The sequence below is a fragment of the Ursus arctos genome, unplaced genomic scaffold (assembly GCF_023065955.2).
Source record: "Ursus arctos isolate Adak ecotype North America unplaced genomic scaffold, UrsArc2.0 scaffold_33, whole genome shotgun sequence".
Lineage (NCBI taxonomy): Eukaryota > Metazoa > Chordata > Mammalia > Carnivora > Ursidae > Ursus > Ursus arctos.
This window is the reverse complement of record NW_026623019.1, coordinates 776,540-789,016: the sequence shown is the minus strand read 5'-3', so window position 1 is coordinate 789,016 and position 12,477 is coordinate 776,540.

Genomic DNA, 12,477 nt, shown 5'->3' with positions numbered 1-12,477 from the left:
CCTGGCAACGGCCCAGGGGGCTCTCCTACCATTGACACCGGAGCTGTAGCCCTGCAGAGCAAGGGGAGGCTTCCTTAGCAGAAAGAACAGCAGATGCAAAGGTCCTGAGGTTTTGGAAGCTTGAGGAACAGCCAAAAGTCCGGTGGCCGGCTCAGAAAGTCTGGGAAGGTGGCCCAGGTGGACAGCACTGGCTCTGGAGGGCCTGGCAGGTCGCAGCAAAGAGGTGAGTGTTCTTCTGGGACCACAGAGTAGCCTTCCAGCAGAGCAGCCCCTCCCCACCTCTGCTGTCCTAGTCCAGTAGAATATGTGAGGGGCCTGCCCCTCTGCTGGGTGGGAGTTGCTTTTGCCCCATCTCTAGTCCCCCCTTCTGACCTGTGCACCACACATGATGAGTTTCTTCGATTCCCTTGACCAAGCAGGTGTTTTCCATTTGCCACATCAGGAAGCCAGGTGAGTCCACAGACCATGCTAGGGGACTGGAGCCCCGGAATTCCCTTCCAAATGCCCCCCAGCCCATCTCCAGGGTTTGTACACAGGGCTGGGAGGGGAGGCGGGATGGCCTCCAGGAGCCCAAAATGCTGAATGGGGCCTGGCCACTTAGGGTGTGTATGTTTTCTGGGGCTGCTGTAACAAGGGGCCACAGGCTGAGTGCCTTAGGACAACAGCAATGTGCTTTTGGGGTTCTGGAAGTCTAAGATTAGGTGTCAGCAGACCCACGCCCCCACGGGCGCTAGGAAGGATCTGTTGCAGGCCTCTCTCCGCTTCCCACAGTTCCTTGGCTTGTGGCAGCACCGTTCCAGACTTCACGCGGCTGGCTCTCCCTTTGTATGTTTCTGTCTCTGTGCCCAACTTTACCCTCTTTTATAGGGACACTAGTCTTACCAGATTAGTGTCAGCTTTTTTGACCTCACTGTAACTTGGTTACCTGGAGAAAGATGCTGTCTCCAAACACAGCATGTTCTGGGGTGCTGGGGGTTAGGACTTCAGCACTTGAATTTTGGAGGTGGGGTGGGTTCAGTTCAGCCTGTAACAGATGGTATCAAGGTCGGGGACAGACATTTTTCTTGGTGTGTGGCTTGGTTGCGTGTTCTGGGTGTTCAAGCACATGGTCCTGGCCTCCTTCTGTACCGTTAGACAGCTAGGGGTGGCCGAGGACGTCTGCCACATCCTGGGGGAAGCCATGTCCCTCGTCACGGCTCAGAACACCCACTTGCCACCAAAGCCATCTCCAGAAGCAGCAGGAGACACTGGGGTTGGTTTTCGGGGTGGGTCCATAGCTGATATGAAGAATGAACTGAGCTGCCACGTCCACTGTTTCTGGGGCCTCTTGGAGAGCCCACAACTGTGTGCACGAAGGGAAACTGAGGCCCGGGAGGGAAGGCACTTGGCCCACCTCAGATGACCGACTGCCTGGGCCACCCCCCTGCCCTGACACCTCATCCCCCCATCTGGGGCAGGGACCGTGGCTCTGACGGTCTCCCCCCATGCTGTGGGCCTTAATGTTCTCATCTGAGGGACAGAGAAGGTTGTGCCACCCTCCTGAGGCCACGGAGGCTGTGACACGACCAATGATGGAGGTGTGCCACAGAGGAGGCCACACAGGCCCCACAAGTGCTCGCACTTACTCCCCTCCCCACCTGCCCCTGACTCTCCCAGCTGCCCAGGGCCCCAGCCTCTCCATGTCCCGGCCCGGACTGGGAGCAGGGCCTGGACTATGCCTGGCTTGTGTCTCTTTGCCCTCGGGTGGCCTCCTCCTCCAGGAAGCCCTCCCTGTTTACCTGCCCCTACAAAGCTGTTCTCTGTGTGTGTGTGTGACCTCAAAGCCTGTACTGTGTCTAAAATAGAGAGGACAAGGCCTCCCCCTGTGCCAGTGGACGAGACTGGGAAGGAACTTGTGGGCAGCTGTTGAAGAGGAAGGAAGAGCCCAGCACAGGCGCCTGAAGATCTGATTGAAGCCTTGGCCTCTCTGCGGTTGGGGGTCTGGCCCCACCCTACTACCTGCTCCCCGTCTCAGTTTACAGCTGGGAGCAGACAGTATGCTAGAACATTTGTTGAATGAATGACCTTGTGGAAAGGAACCGGGGAGGGGAGAGGTTCTGGGTCTCAGTGTCCTGCTCTGTAAAATGGGCCAACACGCATGCTGCCAGAAATGCCAAAGGGATGGTGAGGGTCTACCCTGGGGGACCCGAAGGGCTGCCCCGGGTTGACTGATGTGTCCATGGGCCCTGGTGGCCTGGGGCACGGGGGACTGTGCATAAGCCTGGTGGGGGGCAGGGGTGGTTATTGGTGTGTTTCCCTCAAATCGCATAATAACTGTAGAAAGGCTAAATGCTTTTCTGTTTTTCTTTAAATACTCCTGATTTTTTTTTGCTTCTACTCAATAGAAGCATGAGATTTCCATCCTAAAAACCTTTCACAATGGCCCAAGTCGAGAAAGTTCCATCGCAAGATGGCGGGAGTTCGGGAAGCAATATGGCCTCGTGGGTTGCCTTTTTTGTTTTTTTTAATTAAAAGCAATTTTCAATAAAGTAGCCTGAGCTTGTAGCTCCAATGAGGTGAATGTGTGGGGAGAACTTTCCCCACAATGGTGCCCTCCGTGCACACTGGTTCTCCAGCTGCCCCACGGGAAGGCGGCAGCCTGGTCCCCTTCTGCAGGTGAGCCCCTGCCTGGAGCCCGCTGCCTGCCAAGGCCCGGCTCTGAGTGCCTAGCTGTCCTCCCCGGCCGGCGGCATGCACACGCCAGCTAGCCTGGGCTCTCAGGAGGGGGAGGGGTGGGTCCCCCCAGGTGATGTTGAGCTGCCCCCCACAGGTTCACAGTGACGGGGACGAAAGCAGGTGGATTCACGGACTAGGTCCCGCCAGCCCCTCCTGCACGCCAGGCCTGCCCAGGAGCCGGGACACAGTGGGCACGGGAGGGACACGGCCCGACAGGCTGCCCCCCACAGCTCCTCCGTCCCCATCTCTGGGCCGCAGGTCACTGTTTCCTGCCTCTTGACTCTTCTTTGTGCCGTGTGAAGTCCCTGCAATTAGCGTGAATCCATTCTCTAATTAGAAAAGAGGAAACCAGTAAAACGTTTAAGGTAAGGCACCTATAAATGACAGGACAGTCTGGATTCGACCGTGAAAAGATGCGGGAGAACCCTCGTTTGCAGGAAGGGAACCTGAGGCAGAAGGGGACTGTCCTGTCCAGGGCCACACACCACGATGAGAGGGTTCCGGCCCTGCCGGGGGCGAGGCTTGTCTTCCCAGCCCCCAGCGCTCCCAGGCAAGCCGGGCTGTAGCGGGTGCACAGGAGGGTCAAGGACAATCCAGAGGCTTAGCGCTCATGAGCCGGCTAAGCTTCTTTGAGGCCTGCACCTGCCCAGTGAGTCCCCAGTCACCAGAGAAGTGAGAGCCTGCCGCCCATGCTCCCAGCTGGCCTCCCAGCACAGGCCCAGTGCCCAGCGACCCCCACCGGGCCCCCTTGTCGCCAGGTGGGTGGCCTTGGGTGAGCCCCGCCCTCTCTGGCCTCCAGTCTGGTCCCCACCTCCCCCAAACCAAGCCTGCCAACGCTCGGAGCTCTCCTGCAGGCGCGTCAGAGGCCCAGGCCCGGGGAGGCATTTCTGGGGCCCCCTATAGAGCAGCCTCTCATGAGACCTGAGAGTCTGGCCAAGGCCATGCAAATGGACAGGCCAGAGAGCCCTGGTCCTGAGCAGATGCTGGGAGGGCTGTTTCACAGATGGGGACACTGGAGCCTGGAGGGAAGGGTCTGCCCCTAGCGGCACAGCTCATCCCAGACCTTCGTGAAAGGCCCAGTGGCCAGGGACCGACTCTCCGGCTCTCTGTGCCTCTGTTTGCCCACCTACATAATGGGTGTGCTAGCAGTCCTCCCACCTGGGCTGAAGAGCAGACAAGCTGTGCGGTGCCTCTGAGCATGTCCAGTGAGGCCCACAGTCAGGGCTGGCAGGAGGGGCTCCGTGTCATCGCCAGAGAAGGTCTGCTGGACAGCAGGGTGGAAGGGGCTGTGCACCTGCTCTCACCCCCTTACTCCCTGTGCCCACAGCCATGCTTTCCGGTGACCATCTCGAGCACGTGGCTGTCTTCATTTTATGGGTGGGAGACTGAGGCTCAGGCCTGTGAGCCTTACAGTTTGCTAAGGGGCTGCCCTAGTCGGCTACAAGAGACAGAAATCCAGCGTCAGCCCAGGGGCGATGGTGAGGACTTCTAAGAAATGCCCTTGTGGTTCCAGGTCCCAGGTCAGGGTCCTGCCCTGCCAGCATCCCGCTGCCGCCACCCAGAGACGCACTGGGCCATGTGCTCATTTGTCCCTGGGCCAGTCGCTGCAGCCAAGCCTGGGCGCACGTGCACCGGGGCTGCTGGACCCTGAGGCACAGTGGATACAGCTTACAACAGCCACAGTCATTTCTGCTCCCGAGGCTGCTGTCCAGACCCATCTGCAGAGGGCTCGCCCCAGGGCTCCCACGCCTCTGCGCACGGCAGCCTGAGCTGGCTTCCAGGAGCGCCTGTCCCAGAAGACAGAAGTGCACGTTGCCCCTTTCTCAGAACCTGGGCGTGGAAGCTCACCTCTGTTTTACTCTGTTCATCAAGCAGCTGTGGAGCTCGGGTTCAAGGAGCGGAGACAGACCTCACCTTTCAGTGCTACGACCCTCAGCAAATTTGAGAGCCACGTGGGGGCCTGGGCACTGGGCCAGCTTGTCCCAAACTCTCCTTGTGTATCTGCCAGGCACCTGCACGCCAGCAGCCTGCCCCAAAGCAGCCAGTAGTTTCAGATTCAGAACCCACAGGTGGGTGTGAGCCCGCGGAGGTCTGCTGGAACCCACATGCACAAGCAGGTGCACACACAGGAGACCCAGGGGCACCGAGCATGGGGTCAGTGCTGGAGGGGACGCAGGTCACGTCGTGTCCCGGGAGCTTCCCCATACTTCTAGACTATTCACGGGAATGTGCACTCTGTCAGTCTAGCCACAGGCTGTCGTGACGCCGTCTAGGTGCGTGTGTGTAAAGCCCGAGAGCAGAGACCGGGTCTCTGCTTGACCAGGCCACTGGGGGCACGCCCGCAGCCCTGCCGATGCGGCACATGGACTTTCCTTCTCAGCCTGGGTGGGTCCAAGCTCGCGTGGCCATCCCGGGTTTGCTGCACTCTTTTCTCCCTCGTCCCCTGCACCCCCACGCTCCCGAGACCCCTGGAGACCACCTTGTTCCCGGCTCCTCTGTGAGGCTCAGGCAGGGCCAGGCCCTGATGGTGAGCACGGGCTGGATCTCAGTGTAGCTACATGCTCACTGGGGCCCCTGTACAGTGGACAACCTGCTCAACTGAGCACGGTGCTCCTTCGTGGGGCGCACGCTGCTGCAGACTTCAGAGGGCTGGACGCTTCCAGGTCCTCCAGAGGGCAGCCACCACCTCTGCAAGCCAGACTCAAAGGGATGATGAGGCTGACCAGCCCCTGCTCAGCCCTCCCTGTCTCCCCTGTCTTCCCGTCCTATCGTGGAGTGCCACCTGGGGCTGCTCTTACTGCCAGGCTCTGTGATCTCCCGGGTCCACAGCCCTCCGTAAAATTGACTTTCCTCCCATCCTACCCAGCACTGTGGCTCTGCTGGTGCTTTCTTACTCAGCACGTGTGCCACCACCTCCAGGAAGGCCTCCCTACTGACCTGGGCTGGGGAGACCACAAGCAGATTCTACCTGGAGTACAGGGACCACACTGGTTCATCTCTGTGGCCCTGAACCAGAGCTCTGGCCCAGATCATCAACAACCCTGGCATCTGGCATCGGCAACCTTGAGCTCAGACCCTGGTGCTGCTGGGGTGCTTTGGGCAGATGCCACCCGGGCCCACCTGCCTCCTCAGCCAAGCCCCGCAACTCCCGAGGCTTCCCCTGAGGCCCCTCCTGATGATGGTCTTTCATTTTCTGTGCTCTGAAGCTGTGACAGTGAACTTGGAGGGACCCCCTCCACCCCCCAGGTCTCACCACTGCCTGGAGATGGTGAAGGACGCCCTGGGGCTGGTCCCCTGCACACCAGCCCGTGCAGAACCACACCCATGTCCTCGCACTAGGGGTGGGGGTGGCATCCACCTGCCCTCACCACCCCAGGCTGGGCACCGGACGACTAGCCGCAAGCCCCAGGGCCCACCGAATTACTCAAACCGCCAGCCCTCGGCCTACTCACCATGGTTGCCGGCTACTTCCCACGGAAACCACAGGAACAGCTCTTGCCATGCTCCCCTCTCCCTCTGCCCCCTGCCCGACCCCTCCTGGTGGCCCCCCTGGTGCGGTGTGCCCTGGCTTGCTGGCCCCTGGGGCAGGATGGCCCTGAGGTGACGGTCCCCCTGCCGCGAGGGAGCTGTGCCACGGGGGCTCTCCAGTGCCACAGGAACAGCCACGCACTACCAGCATCACACAGGGTCACTCTGAGACAAGGACACGACGCTCCCCAACCGTGTCTACGCGAGGTCCCTGGGCAAAGGTCAGAACAGCAGGCGTTCTCCTCGCCCAGCAGGGCTCCCCCCTCCCTCTCCCACTTTCTGGGAAAAGTAACTGATACTCAAGCACCAACGGGCCCCGTGCTATTGAAGCCGTCCTGCCTCACTCGCCCCTCCGCAGTCGCCTGGTGCCAGCCCGGTCCCGCCCCTTGGCGCCCCTGCATGAGACACCGGCACTCCCCGTGGCACAGGCTGCTCCTGACCACGGCGGCCGTCAGCCCCGCTGTGTCCCTGGGGCTCGGCCAGGAGGGACGCAGAGGCCACACTCCAGTTACCTCCAGACCAGAGTGGCTCCACACACGCCCTGCGTCCATGTCCTGAGGCCACCGCAGCTAAGTGCACAGACCAGGGGGCTTAGGATGCAGGAGCGCGCTCGCTGTTCCCCGTCCGAGGCCTGCGCTGCTGCCATGTCTGCCTCTGCCTTTCAGCTCTGTGCACCCTCTCCCTCTTCCTGCAGGGACCTCCTCGTAGCTACAGCCACAAAGATCTTATTTCCAAGCTATGTCACAGTCTGACGTTTCAGGTGGACATGGCCTCTGGGGGGACGCTATTCAACCCACCAGTCACTTTGGCCTTGTGTTCAGAATCGATCCTCCCCATCAGTCCTAAGCCACTCCTAAAGGGAGAGGGAAAATGCGCGGAGGGAGTTGCTGGGGAGCAAGTCTGAGGCCCGTGGAGCAGGCAGCAGAGACCTCAGGGCCTGAGAAGAGTCCTTCGTGGCCCGATGCTCCGTCCTCTGGGCACGTGGCCACGGCCCTGCTCTCTGGGGCCCTGGGCACCCTGCTGGGGTTCACGCCACCAGACGAGAGCCTCGCCTGGGGGCCCCACTTCTGTCCCCGCGCTGGGCTGAGAGGGTGGCACCCCCAATCTCTCCAGCAACCGGTGTTCCCACAGCACCTTCCGGGTCTCTTCAGACCGCAACTCTGGGATGTATTTCCTAATTTAACAATCTGGGCAGTTTCCCTTTTGCCCAACAGCCCCTGCCCTACTTGTCCCCCGCACCCCAGGTTTCACCACAAGCAGCTTCGCTTGGAAATGTCCTCAGCTAAACATCCAAGTTCGTCCCTTACCATGTCTCCTTTGCGCTCCACCTGGGAGCGCGGTTCAGCAGGTCTCTGCCACCTTCACTTCCCCTGCGCTGTTCACGGAGGAGCCTTCGTCGTCCCTATTTCTACCGAGAAGCTCTTGGGGGACGTCGAGGCACCTTCCGTCACGCGCCCCACACTTGTCCAGTTCCCGACTCCACAGCCGGTCCTGCTGTCAAGCCTTTCCTGGCACAAAGTCATCGCTGGTTTGCTGGACCTGTTGTACAGACCGCCACGAAGTTGCCAACAACACTTAAAACAGTAGAAATGTATCATCTCTCAGTTCTCGAGGCCGGGACCCTGGGGTCAAGGTGTGGGCAGGGCCACACTCCCTCTGCAGGCACGGGGGAGGGCGCCTTCCGCCCCTGCTCGCTCTGCCATCTCCAGATCTCCACCACGTCCAGCTGCGTCCTGCTGCTGCCGGGCTGTCACGTGGCCGTCCCCAAATATCCTCTCCTCTTCTGATATGGACCCAGTTATGGGGTTAAGGTCCGCTCCATCCTTATTTTAACTAGCTACATCTGCAAAGACCTTATTGCAGTAACGTCACATTTTGTGGTTTCAGGTGGACATGGATCTCGGGGGGGGGGGGATCATCCAACCTAAGACACCTGTGTTGGCTTATTTCCCTTCTCCATCTTATTCTCCACCCACTAGTTTTCCTAGGTGGCCTCCCAAATAAATTCCTTGCATTCAACCAGTGTAGCAAGATCTGCTACTGAGAGAACCTTACTTGACATGGCCCCCGGCTCCGAGCTCCCGGGAACCCACCGGAGACAAGACCTCCCATGCTGAGCTGTCGTGGACCCGCTATGGGTGGGTGAGGATGATGGCCCCTTCCTGCAAGGTTTTGGGAGGACATAGGAGAGAATGTTGTGGGCTCTGGGCTGAGGACCACATGCACTTCCTGCTCTGGGGATTGGGGGTCCTTGGGAGTAACCCCAGCATTTTTCTTGAAGTGAATGGGCTGCTTTCTTGAAGTGAATGGGCTGCGGGACGCAGCAGTTTCCTGGTGCCCCTTTGGGGGCAGACGTTGTGTTTTAGGGTGTCGTTTGCTTCTCCGGATTTTGACAAGGCACAGGGAGGCAGAGCCCGTCAGGGCTGGAAACTCGCAGCACAGCAGGCACAGCCGGCCTTGGCAGGAGAGGGGACAGTGTCGTCCCTCTCAGGGATACTGCCACCGCATTCGGGCGGGGAGAGAGCGCCAGGGCAGGGCATTGTGGAGGCCGCAGGCGGGTCCCTACAGACGGTGGCTGCGGGGTGGGACGGGCAGCGGTGAGCAGGAAACCCTACTCCACAAGCTTTATTCTCACAGCTGCTTCAGGGGAAGTCAGAGAAGGGTCTGTTCCCCAGTCCTGGTTTGGGCCCTCTGGCCCCCACACCACCCAAGGTTGGGGGCCATCGGGACCCACCCTGACCAGGGAGGAGGGAGCTGGTCTGCGATGCTCCTACCAGTGGTGCCAGCACGGCTCGGAAGGCCTGAGCACATGGAGCCGGAGGGAGGGGATCCTGCAGGCTGCAGCGGTGCCGTGGGCCAGGGGTCTCCGTCCATGTTCCGTGCCCGCAGGCGGGCACCAACCCCAGAAGGCCAGCCAGCCAGCGGGGCCGGGCCAGGCAGGCCTTGGTCAGCAGGGCGGAGGGGGCTGGTTTTCCAGGATGGAATGTGCAGAATGTGGGGTGGGCACCTGGCTACGCCCCACAATGTGTCCCGGCCCTGCCCACCTCCTTGGGCCCTCAGCTTCCCCCTCATAAATTGGGAACAGCAGTGGGTGTGCGGCTGTTTGACCAGGGAGCAGCCTGGCCCCTCATCACAGGTGGCTGCTTCCGGAACACCTGGAGGCCCTGGGACGCCTCAGACTCTCCCAGGGACCACCCAGAACCCCTCAGGACCACAGGGAGCACTTAGGGATCATGGCTGCATCATCTGGGGGAAGATGGAGATGCTGAGGTGACAGGTGGGCAGGCCTGGACTGAATGCCTCTGGAGTGCCAGGCGCTGCCCACACGCACCTGTCCCTGGTGCATACAGACTCCGTTTCTGCACCAGGAGGCTGGCTGGGAGCCTGGGTGCGGAGGGGTAGGGTCCCGCTGGGGGAGGGCGTGAGGGTCTCAGGTGCTGTTCTGGGAGGCTTCCGTGACACTTTTCTCCCCGTGTCAGACATCCAAGGTGACCCCCATCCGACTCTGCCCACTGGAAGCCCTGTGGGGGGGGGTGTCTGAAAGGGACGGACCTTGGGGGTCCGTGACACCGCCACCCTCAGTTGCCAGCTGGGTCTCCAGGAAGGATCCATCAGAGGCAGCTCATCTGCAGACACGCTGCACGCAGCTCTGGGGAAGACAAGCCCACCTTCCTCCCTGGACGCCCAGTGCCAGGACCGTCAGACCCCAGGAGGTGGGCAGGCCCCTCGAGAAGCTGTGGGGGCCAAGGCTGGAGCTCCCCACGGCCTGGGCTTTGGCGCCTGACCCTGCCATGCCTGTGTGCACGCTGCCGTCCCCTGGGCAGGGGAGTGGAGGACAGGCACAGCTGCAAGTGGGACCCAAATGCCCCTCTGCCAGGGCTCTGGGGCATGGGGGCCCCTCTGGGTCTCTGCAATAAGACCAGACGTCCCAGGAGGACACGGCTCTGTCCCTGAGACCCGGAGAGTGCTGGGCCCTCACAACCTCGGGCAGCCACTGCTGCTCTCTGAGCCTCGGTTTCCCCATCTGTAAAATGAAGATTCTGGACCCCAAGTGCTCAGGGGCCGCAGGCAAAGAACAGCATCCCCAGGCCTTCGCCACAGCTGTTGGCAGATACCAAGCACCCGCTATGAGCCAGGCCCCATTGTGGGTGCCGCGTCCTGCCCTGGGAGCCTCTGTGCTAGATGGGGGGACTGAGGTTCGACAACAGGGCACATATCCACACACACAGTAGAGAGGCTGACGCACAGGTGCGTCCAGCAGGGTCTCAAAAAGACCCACGGGAAGTGGGAAGGGGGTGGGTCCAGTGCTGGGCCCGGGGGGCCTGGGTGTGGGGCGTGGGGGCAAAATGAGGCTGGATGTGGGCAGGGCGCTGTCTGACCCCCTAGTGCAAGAAATCCACAAGAGGCATGTGCACTGTGCCCGCCGCACAAACAGGTCATGAAGAGTGAAGGAATGATGGCCGGCCGAGCCCCTCACTCACTGTGTGACGTGGGGCGAATGTATTTCCCTCTCTGGGCCTGTTTCCTCATGGCTAAAACACCTCTGAGCGGTAATTCTTCTCAGTAAGTGGCTGGCTCCTTCCGCTTTCCAGGACTGCAGAGGATGCCGCCAGTGCCTCCTCTGGGCCTAGCGAAGTCACGCATTCTGACGGAGGGGTGGTCCGCAGCCCTCGGAACCCCTGACGGTAGCCTGGGCGATGAGCACCATGCAGGACCTCTGTGGAGGGGCCCCTGTGCACTCACCTCCCCCATTCCCGTCCCTTTGTCCTCTACTCTTCCTTCCGTGGAAACCCGCTCAGGCAGACCCCTTGCTCCCACCACGGTCCCTGAGCCTGGCATCAGGCTGCGCAGACGGACATCGCAGACCGCATCCCATCCTCCCATCCGGCAAGCTTCAGGACCGGCCCCCGTCCCCGCCTACAGGGAATGGCCCCTCGTGCCCGCAGGGTGGGGGCTGCCGGGAGGGGAGGAGGAGGAGAAGCAGCAGCAGCGGGATGAGGAAGCAGGTGGAGAGGCTCAGAGCCTCTGCCCTGTGTGGGTGGGCAGGAGAGTGAGCCCCGGCCCTGGGCTCCAGGGCAGAACGTCGGGCTGGGAAGGAGCCCAGGCCCTGGGGACAGACGTGCCCACTGGGGCCTCACACTCTGTGGGAGTCATGTCTTGAACAGTTCAAAACTGCAGCCTCTGACTTGCCCATCACAGGGCTCTTCCTGGAGACCTGCTGGGGACCCACGGTCCTGTCTCCATCTGCACCCAGACCAACCCCATGGCAGTCAGCCAGGCCCGTTCACACTCCCAAGACCACCCCGCAGCCCCCACCTCTCAGAGCAACCCCAAAGGAGACACTGGGGAAACCCGGGGCCAGGCCCTGTGGCCCCCAGCCCACTCTGCGGGCCCCTCGTGGCCCTGCCCTAGGCCTGGGCGCTCTTCCTGCAGCACCTGCCCAGGAGGGTGGTCTCCCAGGGACCTCCCCTCCTCTGACCGCTCCTCCATACCCAGGCACCACTCCCCACACTGCAGGAAACGTGGCTCCACACAGAGGTGATTCCTTCCCGCACAGCCTCAAGGCCCAGTCCAAAACCGGCAGTGGAGGCATGCCTCCCAGTCCTGCTACAGCCACAGCCTGTGGGGCCCACAGCTGGCCCCGGGGCTCTCCCGTGGACTGCAGAGGACTCTGGGGGGCGGGGGCAGGGGCAGTACGCCTACCTCAGGGCTGCCCCGTGAGGGCAGGGCCCTGCCTGAGGTCACCATGGAAACCTGTGTGGGGGAACCCCTGGCTGCTGGGCAGGACAGAGCCCAGAGAACTCACTGGGGGGCTGGCCGGGAAGACCCCAGGTGGGCACCTGCTGTGGGGGGCCTAGTTTCACCCCTGACCCCAGCGGAGCGCCAGCATACCCAGTGGGTCAGTCCCAGCTGCCCCCTTGGTCTGGAGTTCTGGGACCTGCGTGACCTCCTGTGACTCAGTTTCCTCAACTGTCAAGTGGGAACGTCCCAGACAGGGTGCCCCTGAGAAGAACCCACTAGACTTGAAGATGTAGTAGGCCTCAGTGAACGCAGAGAGCAGAGATCGGAGAAGGGACCGCACCAGGGAGAGGAGCCGGCTGGGCCTGGGCGCATCACTGCCTCCCCCACCTGTAGGGGTAGGACCTGTTCCTCATAGGCCTAGCTGTGCCCTCACCCTCTCCACCGCCTGACCAGGGGCCGGCCCACTTTGGAGGCCCTGCCCTGAGGCTGTGC